We start from the raw sequence: 14066 nt of genomic DNA, 5'->3' as shown, positions 1-14066 counted from the left end.
AAAGAACTCTACTAAGAGACTATTGGAACTCATAGAGGAGTTTGGCAAAGTGGCAGGATATAAAATCAATGCACAAAAATCAACAGCCTTTGTATACACAAGCAATGCCATGGCTGAGAAAGAACTGCTAAAATCAATCCCATTCACAATAGCTACAAAAAACAATCAAATACCTTGGAATAAACTTAACCAAGGGCGTTAAAGATCTCAACAATGAGAATTACAAAATCTTAAAGAAAGAAATAGAAGAGGCTACCAAAAAATGGAAAAATCTTCCATGCTCATGGATTGGAAGAATCAACATCATCAAAATGTCCATTCTCCCAAAAGCAATTTATAGATTCAATGCAATCCCAATCAAGATACCGAAGACCTTCTTCTCAGATCGAGAAAAAATTATGCTGAAATTCATATGGAGGCACAAGAGACCTCGAATAGCTAAAGTAATCTTGTACAACAAAAACAAAGCCGGAGGCATCACAATACCAGATTTCAGGACTACAGGGCAGTTGTAATCAAAACAGCATGGTACTGGTACAGAAACAGATGGATAGACCAATGGAACAGAATTGAAACACCAGAAATGAACCCAAACATCTACAGCCAACTTATATTTGATCAAGGATCTAAAACTAATTCCTGGAGCAAGGACAGTCTATTCAATAAATGGTGCTGGGAAAACTGGATTTCCACGTGCAGAAGCATGAAGCAAGACCCCTACCTTACACCTTACACAAAAATCCACTCAACATGGATTAAAGACCTAAATCTACGACCTGACACCATCAAGTTACTAGAGAACATTGGAGAAACCCTTCAAGATATTGGCACAGGCAAAGAATTTCTGGAAAAGACCCGGGAGGCACAGGCAGTCAAAGCCAAAATCAACTATTGGGATTGCATCAAATTGAGAAGTTTCTGTACTGCAAAAGAAACAGTCAGGAGAGTGAAGAGACAACCGACAGAATGGGAAAAAATATTGCAAACTATGCAACAGATAAAGGGTTAATAACCAGAATCTACAAAGAGATCAAGAAACTCCACAACATCAAAACCAACAACCCACTTAAGAGATGGGCCAAGGACCTCAATAGACATTTTTCAAAAGAGGAAATCCAAAGGGCCAACAGGCACATGAAAAAATGTTCAAGGTCACTAGCAACCAGGGAAATGCAAATCAAAACCACAATGAGGTTTCACCTCACCCCAGTTAGAATGGCTCACATACAGAAATCTACCAACAACAGATGCTGGAGAGGATGTGGGGAAAAAGGGACACTGACCCACTGTTGGTGGGAATGTAAACTGGTCAAGCCACTATGGAAGTCAGTCTGGAGATTCCTCAGAAACCTGAAGATAACCCTACCATACAACCCAGCCATCCCACTCCTTGGAATTTACCCATAGGAGTTTAAATTGGCAAACAAAAAAGCGGTCTGCACCCTAATGTTTATTGCAGCACAATTCACAATAGCCAAGACCTGGAACCAACTTAAATGCCCATCAACGGTAGACTGGATAAAGAAATTATGGGATATGTACTCTTTAGAATACTATACCGCAGTAAGAAACAATGAAACCCGTCATTTGCAACAAAATGGAGGAATCTGGAACACATCATGCTGAGTGAAATAAGCCAGTTCCAAAGGGACAAATACCATATGTTCTCCCTGATCGGTGACAACTGACTGAACACCAAAAAGGAAACCTCCTGAAGTGAAATGGACACTATGAGAAACCCTGACTTGATCAGCATAGCCCTGACTGTTAATGAACAACTTAATACATTATCCCTCTTAGTAGTTTTTTTTTTTTTGTCTGCTCTACTTAATATGACTGGTTTAATTCTGTAAGTAATACACAGTTATTCTTAAGTGTTGAAATTTAACTGAAATGTGATCCCTGTTAAACATAAGAGTGGGAATAAGAGAGGGAAGAGATGTACAATTTGGGACACGCTCAGGCTGACTTGCCCCAAATGGTAGAGTTAGAAACATACCAGGGGAATCCAATTCAATCCCATCAAGGTGGCATGTACCAATGCCATCTCACTAGTCCAAGTGATCAATTTCAGTTCACAATTGATCATAATGAAAGGACTGAGAGTCAAAGGGAGCACATAAACAAGTCTAGTACCTGCTAATACTAACCGATAGAATAAATAAAGGGGAGAGTGATCCAACATGGGAAGTGAGATACTCAGCAGACTCATAGAATGGCAGATGTGCTAAACAGCACTCTGGCCTCAGAATCAGCCCTAAAGGCATTCCGATCTGGCTGAAAAGCCCATGAGAGTATTTCAGGCATGGAAAGCCAAGACACTCTGGCAAAAAAAAAAAAAAAAAAAAAAAAAACTAAATGAAAGATCTCTGTGAGTGAGATCCCAGTGGAAAGAACAGGTCTTCAAAGAAGGAGGTACCTTTCTCTGAAGGGAGGAGAGAACCTCCACTTTGACTATGACCTTGTCTAAACAAGACAAGAGTCGGAGAACTCAAGGGGCTTCCATTGCCTTGGAAACTCATGACTGGAGCATGGGGAGATTACTGAGGCCATAAACAAGAGTGTCAATTTGTAAAGTCAACAACAGGAGTCACTGTGCACTTACTCCTCATGTAGGATCTCTGTCCTTAGCGTGCTGTACATTGAGACTCAATGCTATAATGAGTACTCAAACAGTATATTTCACTTTGTGTTTCTATGTGGGTGCAAACTGTTGAAATCTTTACTTAATGTATACTAAACTGATCTTCTGTAAAAAAAAAAAAAAAAAGAAGAAATTATCAATTCCCAACTTGACTCTCACTGGGATTAAACATGACAATAGGTCTGATCTGATTTCATCATCATTTAAAAAATCATCTATTATTTTTCACTTTATGTTTCTGTGTGGGAGAAAACTGTTGAAATCTTTACTTAATGTATGCTAAACTGATCTTCTGTAGATAAAGAGAATCGAAAATGAATCTTGATGTGAATGAAAGGGGAGAGGGAGTGGGAGAGGGGAGGGTTGCGGGTGGGAGGGACGTTATGGGGGAGAAGCCATTGTAATCCATATGCTGTACTTTGGAAATTTATATTCATTAAATAAAAGTTCAAAAAAAATCCCATGGGAGCTTCTCAAGCATGAAAGCCAAGACACTGTGGCAAACAAAACAAAACAAAACAAAACAAACAAACAAACAAAAAAACAAAAACAAAAAACACCTAAATGAAAGATCTCTGTGAGTGAGATCCTAGTGGAAAGAATGGGCCATCAAAGAAGGAGGTACCTTTCTCTGAAGGGAGGAGAGAATTTCCACTTTGATTATGGCCTTGTCTAAATAAGTTTGGAGTTTGTGAACTGAAGAGGCTTCCCTAGCCTTGGCAGCTCATGACAAGAGCCTTGGGTGATTACTGACGTCATAAATAAGAGTGTCAATTGTTAAATCAACAACAGGAGTCACTGTGCACCTACTCCCCATGTAGGATCTCTGTCCTGAATGTGTTGTACTATGTGAATTAACTAGTACTCAAACAGTACTTTATACTTTGTGCATCTGTGTGGGTGCAACCTGTTGAAGTCTTTACTTAATATATACTAAGTTGAGCTTCTGTATATACAGATAATTGAAAATGAATGTTAATGAAGAATGGGATGGGAGAGGGAGTGGGAGATGGGATGGTTGTGGATGGAAGAGAGTTTACGGGGGGAAAAGCCGCTATAATTCAAAAGTTGTACTTTCAAAATTTATATTTATTAAATAACAGTTTAAAAAAATCCAAGAAGTATGCTAACTGCTAAAGAAAAAAAGGAAGCATCCTTCAGTTCCTACTTAATGTTTTTCCTATCAACCACTGTATAACTGAGTATTTTTTTAATATCAAGAATGATGTTGAGTAATTGCTTTACCAGGCTATATAGAGATTATTTATTTCTAAATTTATTTACATGATAAATTTTGTCAGTGCATCTTCCAATATTATTGAGTCATCATTATATTCTTGGGGGTGGGATGTTGTGTGGAACTTAGTGATTATATATCATTCTGTTAAGATGAGTTTATGTATTCTGTTTCCTTACAATTGGCTTAGGATTTTAAGCCAAATTGTTAATCATTTTAAGCTATTTCTTTATTATATTGATATAATACTTACAGCTTCTAATTTTCCCTTGAGCACACATATTATAAGGTTTTATCTATATCTTACACGTCTTTTTCATATTATTTTATGTCCTATCACATGATCAGTTTTTATAATGTAATCTTGAGACATGAAAAAATACATTCCTTTTGAGCAGGTACAGAATCTACTAACCCTACATTACTGATGATGGTGCTGTTTATGGTCACTAATCAGGCTTTCTTTTTCATTTATTCTTTTGGTAAATAGTGAAATTAGCTCTCGCCATTGCCAAATGTCCTCTGGAGGGCCAAATGTCTTCTAGGTGGAACTTAGAGTGATTGCCTGTTTCTTTGTAATGTGGTGCCTCTGTGTCGTCATTCCCTTTGCCTGCTGAGGTCTGATACAGGTGGGTTTTACCACTAACCCAGTGTGAATTCCCCCTCTGCTCACTCCAGAAGCCTCCTCTTGCCGCCATCAAAAGAGACATCTTCCACTTGCCTTGCAGGGTGCTGCATGCTCTCTAGAGCTGTGTTTTGCTACACCTTTTAAAGTTCTGCCACTTGTGGGCTTGCTAGGGGCTCTGCATTCCTCATATCTTTTCCTCCTGCCCACCTACACTCCAGGAGACAAGCCTGTGGTTAGCCCTGAGTTCACGTCTCAGCTGGGATCTTTTCATGAAGATGCTGTCTGCTAGGACTAAGTATTTCCAGGGGTCTCAGAAATCTGCCCCTGCTAGCTTCCCAGTTCTCTGTTTTTCCACCTTATTATGTGTGTACTGAAGTACTTCTCTGCCTGCAACACTATTACAAAACATCTGCAGCTTTTAGCTTTTCTACATTTTCTAGTTTTATTGAAAATGAGATTTGTGGGAAACTTTCGTTTTCCCTTCTATTTTTTTTTTCAAAAAATAGCTTATTTCTTTGTTCAGATTTCAAACGAATCAGGAAATTAGTCTTACTAGAACCAGTGTTCTGAACATGTATTTTAAATAACTTTGTAAAGATAAATCCTTCAATGGTGGATCGGAGGGAGTGGCACTTAGCATCTGTTCCTACCTCCCTCTTCGGAGTCTTATACTCCCAGCACTCTTGCAAAAGGGGTCTGACTGCTGGTTTGATGTTGTGGCCATCAGAAATACTCATGCAGATTTAAAGGCTGGTAAGACAGAGACCATCTGCCTCCTGGTCAACTTTTCTTCTGGGAAGCACACTCCTTTAGATGTAGGGCTTTTCCTTCAATGGTGACCCAGTCCCATTAATTTTTATGTTGGTAGTGAGAAGGAGCTACCTCAAGCCACAGGATCATGCCCTTGTCTCTGGAGCTCAGCTACTGTAATGTGGCTTTTGAAGCTAAAAGTTCCACTGGCAACTTACTGATCCTGGTCTTCCTAACTATCACAGGAGCAGAAACTCCCTTGGTGGTCAGTTATGTAGTTGTTCTGAAGTACTTCTAGGGCTCTTCTTAAGATTTTTATACAAATAAATCCCTTTGTCTTTGTAACTGCTAGCATAGCTTTGATTTTCTGCAGTTGGATCCTGTCTCCTGCAGTAGTTATTTTCAAACTTATTGCTGGCAAATAAGCCTCAAGTGTCAAAAGTTGAATTTGGTTATCTAACTTACTTAGGGATGACCCATTCAGCAGTGGAAAATGAGATGCAGCACACAAAGGAAAATAATGTTTTAAATTTTATGAGATCACCTGGAATGCAAGCTTATTAAGGGCCAGGTATAGGCAGGCTGGGTGGCTGCTCTGATAGCAAGAATGTGCAATACATAACCATGGATGTCAATTGACTTTGTCTGATTTTTATAAAGATTTAAGGAAAAAAGTTGAGGCTTAAGATTTTAAGTTTCTGGGCCGGCACCGCGGCTCACTAGGCTAATCCTCCACCTTGTGGCGCCGGCACACCAGGTTCTAGTCCCGGTCGGGGCGCTGGATTCTGTCCCGGTTGCCCCTCTTCCAGGCCAGCTCTCTGCTGTGGCCAGGGAGTGCAGTGGAGGATGGCCCAAGTACTTGGGTCCTGCACCCGCATGGGAGACCAGGAGAAGTACCTGGCTCCTGCCAACAGATCAGCGCGGTGCGCTGGCCGCAGCACGCCAGCCGCAGCAGCCATTGGAGGGTGAACCAACAGCAAAAGGAAGACCTTTCTCTCTGTCTCTCTCACTGTCCACTCTGCCTGTCAAAAAAAAAAAAAAAAAAAGATTTTAAGTTTTTAGTTCAATCAAGGGCATAAAATCAGAAACTTTTCCTGAGTATCTCAAAAAATATATTACGTCTTGAAGCTTTGGAACTGTATGACTGAAAAATTAGATGAAGAGTACAGCCTTACAATGTAAGTTACTTTAATTAGTCTCCCCAATCTCTTATGTGAAATTTAGAGAACAGGTTGGCAAACCAGGGGATTGAGAACCTGCATGGGGATATTTTGGGAGATTTACATTCGTCTTAGCACTCAAAGCCCAAACTCCACTGAACGTTGCCTTGTCAAAAGAGGTGTTTCCCCTCCCCCTTCCTGGGAATGGAGGTAGGAAGTATTGCTACTGATAAAGACTTCCTGTTTTCAATGCAGTTGATGGTGGCCAAGGCTGAAGGGCAACTGTCAATCATCGGAGAGAAGGTGGGTAGAACAGTGACCATGGTAGATGAATGGTTAGGAGTGGTATCACAATAGTTTGATCTTCAGGGTGTGTTGGCAGCAGAGATTAGATAAATGGAATCTTCAAACTGAAATAAAAGAGTAACTGAATTTCTAAAGTACAGGAGGTGGGCAAACACAGCAGATCAACTGGCAGTGGAGAGGCATGGTTGCTCACTGAATTTCTAGAGGCCCATTGATGAAGACTGCTTTGAGAAAGAGTTCTGTGATAAGACCTCAGGTTTGCTTTGCGCATATTTATGATGCATTTTACGAAAGGGACCCATGGCCTTTTACTGAAGTCTCTCTGTAGCTAGACTTTCCAGGACTTTCCAGGCCTTTCTGGTTAACTATCACTCTGATCTACTGATTACAGTTGGGGCTTATGAAGCTCATTTGATAAATGGAGTTTTGGGTTGAGATTGTTTCATTGTGGACGCAGTGGCTCCATGAACATAGCCTTGTTACTTCCTCCACTTATGAATGCCGATTTTAAATAGGAATATCTGGCAGTAGACTGGATACATACATTGGCTCCCTAACTTGAAGAGTAAAGATGGTTTTGACAAAAGCATCAAAAGGTGGCAGCTGAAGTGCACTTCCATATCAAAAGTGTTAATGGAAAGCAATGTCACTTCTCAGTGGGAATTACAGACATTAATGTCACCCTCAAGCAATGAGAAACAGAAGTGGTATTTCCTATTATATTCCCTTTTAACTTGGTTTTTGGTCTTGGAGAGTAAAAAGGGATTTTTTTTCCCTGAAATTAATAAGGTGGTGAGTCAAATAATAATGGAGGTTCCAGATGTGCTAAATTTATAAGAGCAAATCAACACCACCCTAGCATATGGAATGCAGTCATTGATTTGGAAAATGCTTTCACTGAACCAGCTGGAAAGCCTTCTAAGGCTCAAGGCCAATCAAGGCTGGCAGCTTTATGGCTTATCTGGTAGAGCAAAACATCTGCATGCACACACACTTGCAAAAACACACGTATCAGAAATCCATGTTACTTTCAAACTCCAAATGCTATACAAACGTCCTTCAAGCCTATGCCCATTCTTACTGGCCATAGTGGAGAGTCATAACTTCTGTTTTATTTGGATGTCATATTTTGATGTGTTCCAGATTCCATAAAACATCGCTGAATTAGGAGGGCTCTACACTTTCCTAGGTTTATCTCTTCCTGGAATTAACTGTTTTACTAAAGTGTTTAGAATGCCTGCTACTTCCCGCTCATAATGGCTTATCATTGTAATATCAGCAATATAGTTGACCAGCAGGATATCCTATGAGGTTGGTGATTCCATTAGAGTGTAGCCACAATTCTAATGTAGAGGAATTTTTTATTTTTATGACTATCCCAAGGGTTTAGATGTTGCTAGAACATAATAGCACTCAATAAATATGTGTGGAAGGAAGGAGGAAAGAAGGGAGAGAGATAGAGAAGATAACACAGAAAGCTAAAGTGTCTATAAACTACATTATCATGAATATTCAGAGCGTAAACTTAGCCCTTTAGATAAGGCAGGGAAGGTGTATTATTATCTGTTTTGGGAAAGCAAAGTTCTTGTAGCAATTTCCATTCATCTTGAATGATTAAAGTACTTTCCGGATTAATACCCAGGAGTGGATTACAGTAGCATTACCTTGCACTGATGGTTGGCTCAAGAAGGATGGTGGACAGGAGGGATACCTACCCTGATGAAATAAAACAGGTGGGGTGTAATGCTATCCCCAAAGTTGCAAACATCACTTTAATTTTTTTTCTGTTTTTGAGAAGTGAATTATCACATCCAGTCCAAACTCAGAGGGAGTGAATTAAGCTCTATTTCTTAAGGGCAGTACTATCAAAATACCTGTGGGTGTATTTTAAAGCCAGCACAGACACCATTAAGAATATAAACATACAAGGGGCTGCCATTGTGGTATAGCAGATGAAGCTGCCACCTGTGATGCAGTTATCCTGCATGGGCTCCAGTTAGTGGCCAGGCTGCCCTACTTCCTATCCATATCCTTACTAACAGCCTGGGAAAAGCAATGGAAGATGATCCAGGGGTTTAGGCCTCTGCCACCCATGTGGGAGACGTGAATGAAGCCCCTGGCTCCTAGATTTTGGCCTGGCCTAGCCCTGGCCATTGTGGCCATCTGAGGAGTCAACTGCAAGGTGTCCGGTGCATAACGAATCTTCCCAGGCAGATGAATCAATTAATTCACAGGCTTTTATTGTGATTCCTCTCCCGGGCAAGATTCCCTGGTCCCAACAGAGCAACAGAGTAGGGGCCGGGGAAGTCGTGCATCAGAGATTGGGAGGGCTCCTTTTATAGATTCAGGGCGTGGGGGTTAAAGGTTGAGGCAGGTCTGATCCTCATTGGTTGACCTCTAGGCACCCATGGGGACCTTGACAAGGACTTTTCTTCCCTGGAAGTACAGGTAGGGATTCTCCATTCCCGGAAGTATAGGCCTTCCCTCCTCGCGGATCCCAAAGCTACCATCAACCAGTGGATGGGATCTCTCTCTTTCTCTGAAACTCTGCCATTAAATAAATAAATAAACAAATCTTTAAAAAATCATTTGAAAGGTAGAGAGACAGAGACAGAGAAAGTTCTCATCTACTGGTTCCTTCCCCAGATACCCTAGAGCAAGGAGCTCAATACAAGTCTCCCATGTGGGTGGCAGAGACCCAACCACTTGAGTGTACCTCCAAGGGAGCACATTAGCAGAAGGCTAGCATCAGAAGCAGAGTCAGTGTTAACTGCTGCACCAATTACCTGAACCCCAACCCTAATACCTTTCTTGATTCCCTCTCTGCTGCCTCTCTTTTCTCATTCTGTTGATGTGTTCTCTTACTGATATGAATTGTAAATTGAACCAATCAAGTTTGCTTACTTAGAAATCAATATTCCCTTCTGAGGCATCCTTTGCTGGTCTGTCCATCATAATTTCTCCTTTCTTCCAAGGAGCACCCCTGTCATGAAAAACTTGATACCAACCATTATATGTGAGTTCTCATCTTTCCTTTAAATGAATGCATTTCTAGCACTTTAACATGTTGTATGGCTTTCTCTTCATTTTCCCAATTTGCTAATGTATGTATCTTCTCTTCAATTAGTAACTGTCTTGGAGGTAGACTGCCTTTGCCTTTTACCTCACAGCAAATCTAATATACCTGGCAGATGATAGATATATAATCTATAGCCTATTTGAATAGAAATAAACCCTAACATTGAATGTGGTAACAAAGGGTGACATATCTGAAGGAGTGCCCAATTAGCTATATCTAATAGATGGCATCACAGGATATGGTATTCTTTATCTTTATAAATTTTGAAGAGTCCATTGGGAATGACTCATACCATACTGTAAGTTTGTATATATTGTATTATAGGTCGTTCTAACAGCAATGGGCCTGTATTTTTAAATTAATCAATTTATGTTTCAGATAATACATTACCTACCTTAGGAGGCAAAGTTTAGAAGGCTATTGCTTCATGAAAAGTTAGTTATGGCAGCGAACATATAAATAATAGGCAACCTTTGGCTCTGAAATTCTAAATGGACTTTAAAACTCTGAGCTAGGGCAGGCATTGAGGTATAGTGGGTTAAGTTACCACCTGGGACACTCACATCCCATATGGGAGTGCCAAGTGCCAATTCGAGTCCTAGTACTTCCAGTTCTGATCCAGCTTCATGCTAATGTATCCTGGTAGAAAGTGGATAGTGGTTCATGTGCTTGGAACCCTGCAACCCACATAGGAGACATGGATGAAGTTCATGGCTCCTCATTTTGGTTTGGTCCCTTGAAGGCACTGGGGGAGTAAGCCAGCCAACAACAGAAGATAACTCTCTGTTTCTCCTTCTCTGTCACTCTGCCTTCCAATATAAAATAAATCTTTAAAAAATAAAAAACTCTTAGATAACAGTTTGAAAGAAAATATTTTTAAGTGTGAAAAGCCTGGATTTTGAGTATAGATATTCCAAAGTTCATGTCATAAAGTATCTTTGAAAGACTTTATGATGATATGAGACAATTTATGACTAATAAGAAAACAAAAAATCCCTAATGCTGGGATGAGACAAAAATAGATGGGAAGTGAAGCAAGAGAGTTAGCCTTTGATGAATGTCTTGGCATGACCTACCCCATTCTGGGCTAAAATCTGAGGAGTTGAGGCAAAAAAAAATCATGAAAAGGTTGTTGTTCTATATGTACCCTGGGCTTGAAAAGCTGTCTGAGATTTTCTGTGCGTCAACACATAAGAATACAGTTGAATTGACCACACAGATCGAAGAGTGTGGACACCTCAAATAGACCCACATACCCATTCTATATGTGAGTTAGATAACTCAAGGATTACTATTGAGTAAGAGAGATGACATTGTCCAAGGGATGTTAAGTTCATTGTGGGGTACAAATGCTCCTCTCCAATGCCATGATAATCTGTAAGAATATCTGTGACTTACATGTTTTCCCAGGGAGAAAGAAGTGGCTCAGTTTAAATCTTCAATGACTGAGAACTGAAATTCCTTTATCATATGATCTGCATTGGGAGAACAGCAGGATGAAGTAGAAAAGTTGCAGAAAATCTTCTAAAATCAAACTTTTTGCACAACTGTATACATAAGACTAAGCTGTTACATAGGATAATATGCCATAGTTCAAACATTGCAAACCATTAGTGGGCCACTAATTCATTGTGTTGCATCCAATATTTTCAAAATAAATGCAGCATAATTTAAAATGAAATATTTATACATTATGCATAATAATGTTAAATATTATTTCATCGATGTTCTTTTCAGTTTGGTAAATATACATATACATACTGGGTTACAATAAAAACGTATTTTTTACTATGGCCAGAGTTTCAAAAATATGATAACTTTTATTTTGAAGAATAGACAATTGATTCCAAGTACAATTTTAATTGCTCCTTGTCATGAAACTGAAGGTAATTATTAATCAAAGAAGTAGTATGGAAGACTGTTGGTGTGTATTTCTTTCAGAGAATAAGTTCACTTTTTACCTTTTATTATAGAATGAACTGCTGAATCTGCTGATGTTAATGGCTGTCCAAAAGCATTTAAGATTCAGAAAAATATTACATCAGCTAACTGCAGTGCAGCTAATTACAAGAAGCAAAATGATTATTATTCACTATAAATGCTTGAAAAGTCATGAGATTGCATTACTGTTCTTGGCCATGAAGATAGGACCATATAAACCACTGGGTTTGTTTTAGAAAGACAAGTGGAATTTTCCTTAATTCTCATCAGTTTTCTACTTGACAAGTGATATTTATACAGGTGCAACAGAAAGTGTTAACCCTGACACATACTGCCCCTTGTCTAGATAAGACAAATCAAGGGCTATATGATTATCTATGATAATCCTTGATAAAATGTTTAAAATAGTTTGGAGGGAAGACCTCAAGAGCACTTGCAATGTTATTGGTAACTTATTCCTGAATTAGGCACAGATCTCACCTATGATTTTCTAATTATACATTGCGTCACTACACATGGAAGCAGTTGGATAATCTTTCATGAGTTTTTCCAAGTCTTTATTTTACACATTTTGGAGGTTTCTAGATATTCTTCTCTGAAAGCCAACTGTTATTATACTATATACAGAAGATGCTGCAACAATTAAATGTCTGGTGTCCACATAAGAAGTGGCATCTTGGTGGGACATAGATTATCATAATACAAATGAGTTGACTATTGGCCTCAGGTACTTGGCCACAGATTTCTTGAGTAGCATTAGTTACAGAATATCAGGCTGGATAATCTTAAAGGGAGAAAATAAAGTAACAGAATGACTTCTGTAGCTACAAAGAATAGACCCAATTTTCAACCCTTGCTGTGGCTTGAATGGGTCCCCTCACAGTTTCCATTGTTATCATTGTGGTAGTATTAAGAAGTGAGACTTATAGGAGATGATTAGGCCAAGAGAGCAGCTCACTTACTAAGTAAAATAAAGAGTGTGTGAGTGCTCTAAAATGTAAATCAGAGACAGTGTTTGTCCCTGTGTCCCTTTTTTTTTTTTGCTGTACCTGAGTCTACCCTGTATCCTAAATTGGAGTACCTGGGTTTGATGCCTGACTCTGGTTCCTGAATCCAGCTTCCTGCTAATGAAGAACCTGTGAGCTAGCAGATGATGTCTCAAGTAGGTGGGTCCCTGCCACCCACATGGGAGACCTGGATTGAGTTCCTGGTTCCTAGCATTGGCCTAGTGCAGCCCCAGCCATTGTGGTCATCTAGAGGAGTGAACCAGTAAGTGGGAGCTCTCTGGCTATCTGTCACTTGCTCTCTCTCTCTCAAAAAAAATGTAATCATCATTGTACAAGCATAATCAGATGTGGTGGCTGTGGGCTTTTGTAAGTTAAGAATAGTATCAAATCATTTTTTAAAGATTTATTTATTTATTTGAAAGCATAGTTGTGTGTGTGTGTGTGTGTAGGAGACAGCGAGAGAGAGAGAGAGAGAGAGAATCGATCTTCCATCTGCTGCTTTACTCCCCATATGGCTGGGGCTGCCAGGCCAAACCAGAAGCCAGGATTTTCATCAGGGTCTCCCACATGTGCGCCAGGGGCCCAAGCACTTGGGTCACCCTCTGCTAGTTTCCTAAGTGCATTAGAAGGGAGCTGGATCAGAAGCAGAGCATCTGGGACTTGAAGCTGGCATTGCGGTTGGCAGCATAACCCTTGGCACCACAATGCCAGCCCTACCAAATTATTTTTTATGATGATATAGGAAGTACTAAAGAATGCTATATGTAAATCTTTTCTGTTGTAATTTTGTAATTCTATGAAGTACTACCTGAATATAAAGTGTGCCTTTAGTTTTACATTATGAGCAAACTGGACTTTAAAACATCCAAGGTCACTTTTATTGTTTACAATTGGAAATATGAAAGAATCTTTGGGTGAAACTGACAGTCAAAATTTTTATCATTTAGGAAAGATATCTGATTTTTATTAGTGCTGAAAATGCATCTCATAAATTGTTCATAGTGTGCTAAAATTCTATTAACTTTAAGCTATCTTCCTGATTTAAATAATGTCAAATATACGAACTCTTGCTTTTTTGCTCTGCTATTTCATTTTCACCAAATATTATTTTCTGATGATCTCATCCAACTAAACAGTGCATGAAGTTACTACATTATAAATCATGGAGTTTTATTATTAGAAGGAACATTAGGGATTCTCCAACACAATCCTTCATTGTGCAGCTGAGGAAGTGAAACTCCTGAAAATCTAAATGACTTCTACTTATAGCTAGTGCAGTCAGCAGCAGGGCAGGGCCCACTGATTTTTGACCTC

The sequence above is a fragment of the Oryctolagus cuniculus genome, chromosome 8, assembly GCF_051225735.1.
Source record: "Oryctolagus cuniculus isolate XC-2025 breed Fujian yellow rabbit chromosome 8, ASM5122573v1, whole genome shotgun sequence".
Lineage (NCBI taxonomy): Eukaryota > Metazoa > Chordata > Mammalia > Lagomorpha > Leporidae > Oryctolagus > Oryctolagus cuniculus.
Note: the sequence above shows the minus strand (reverse complement) of the source record.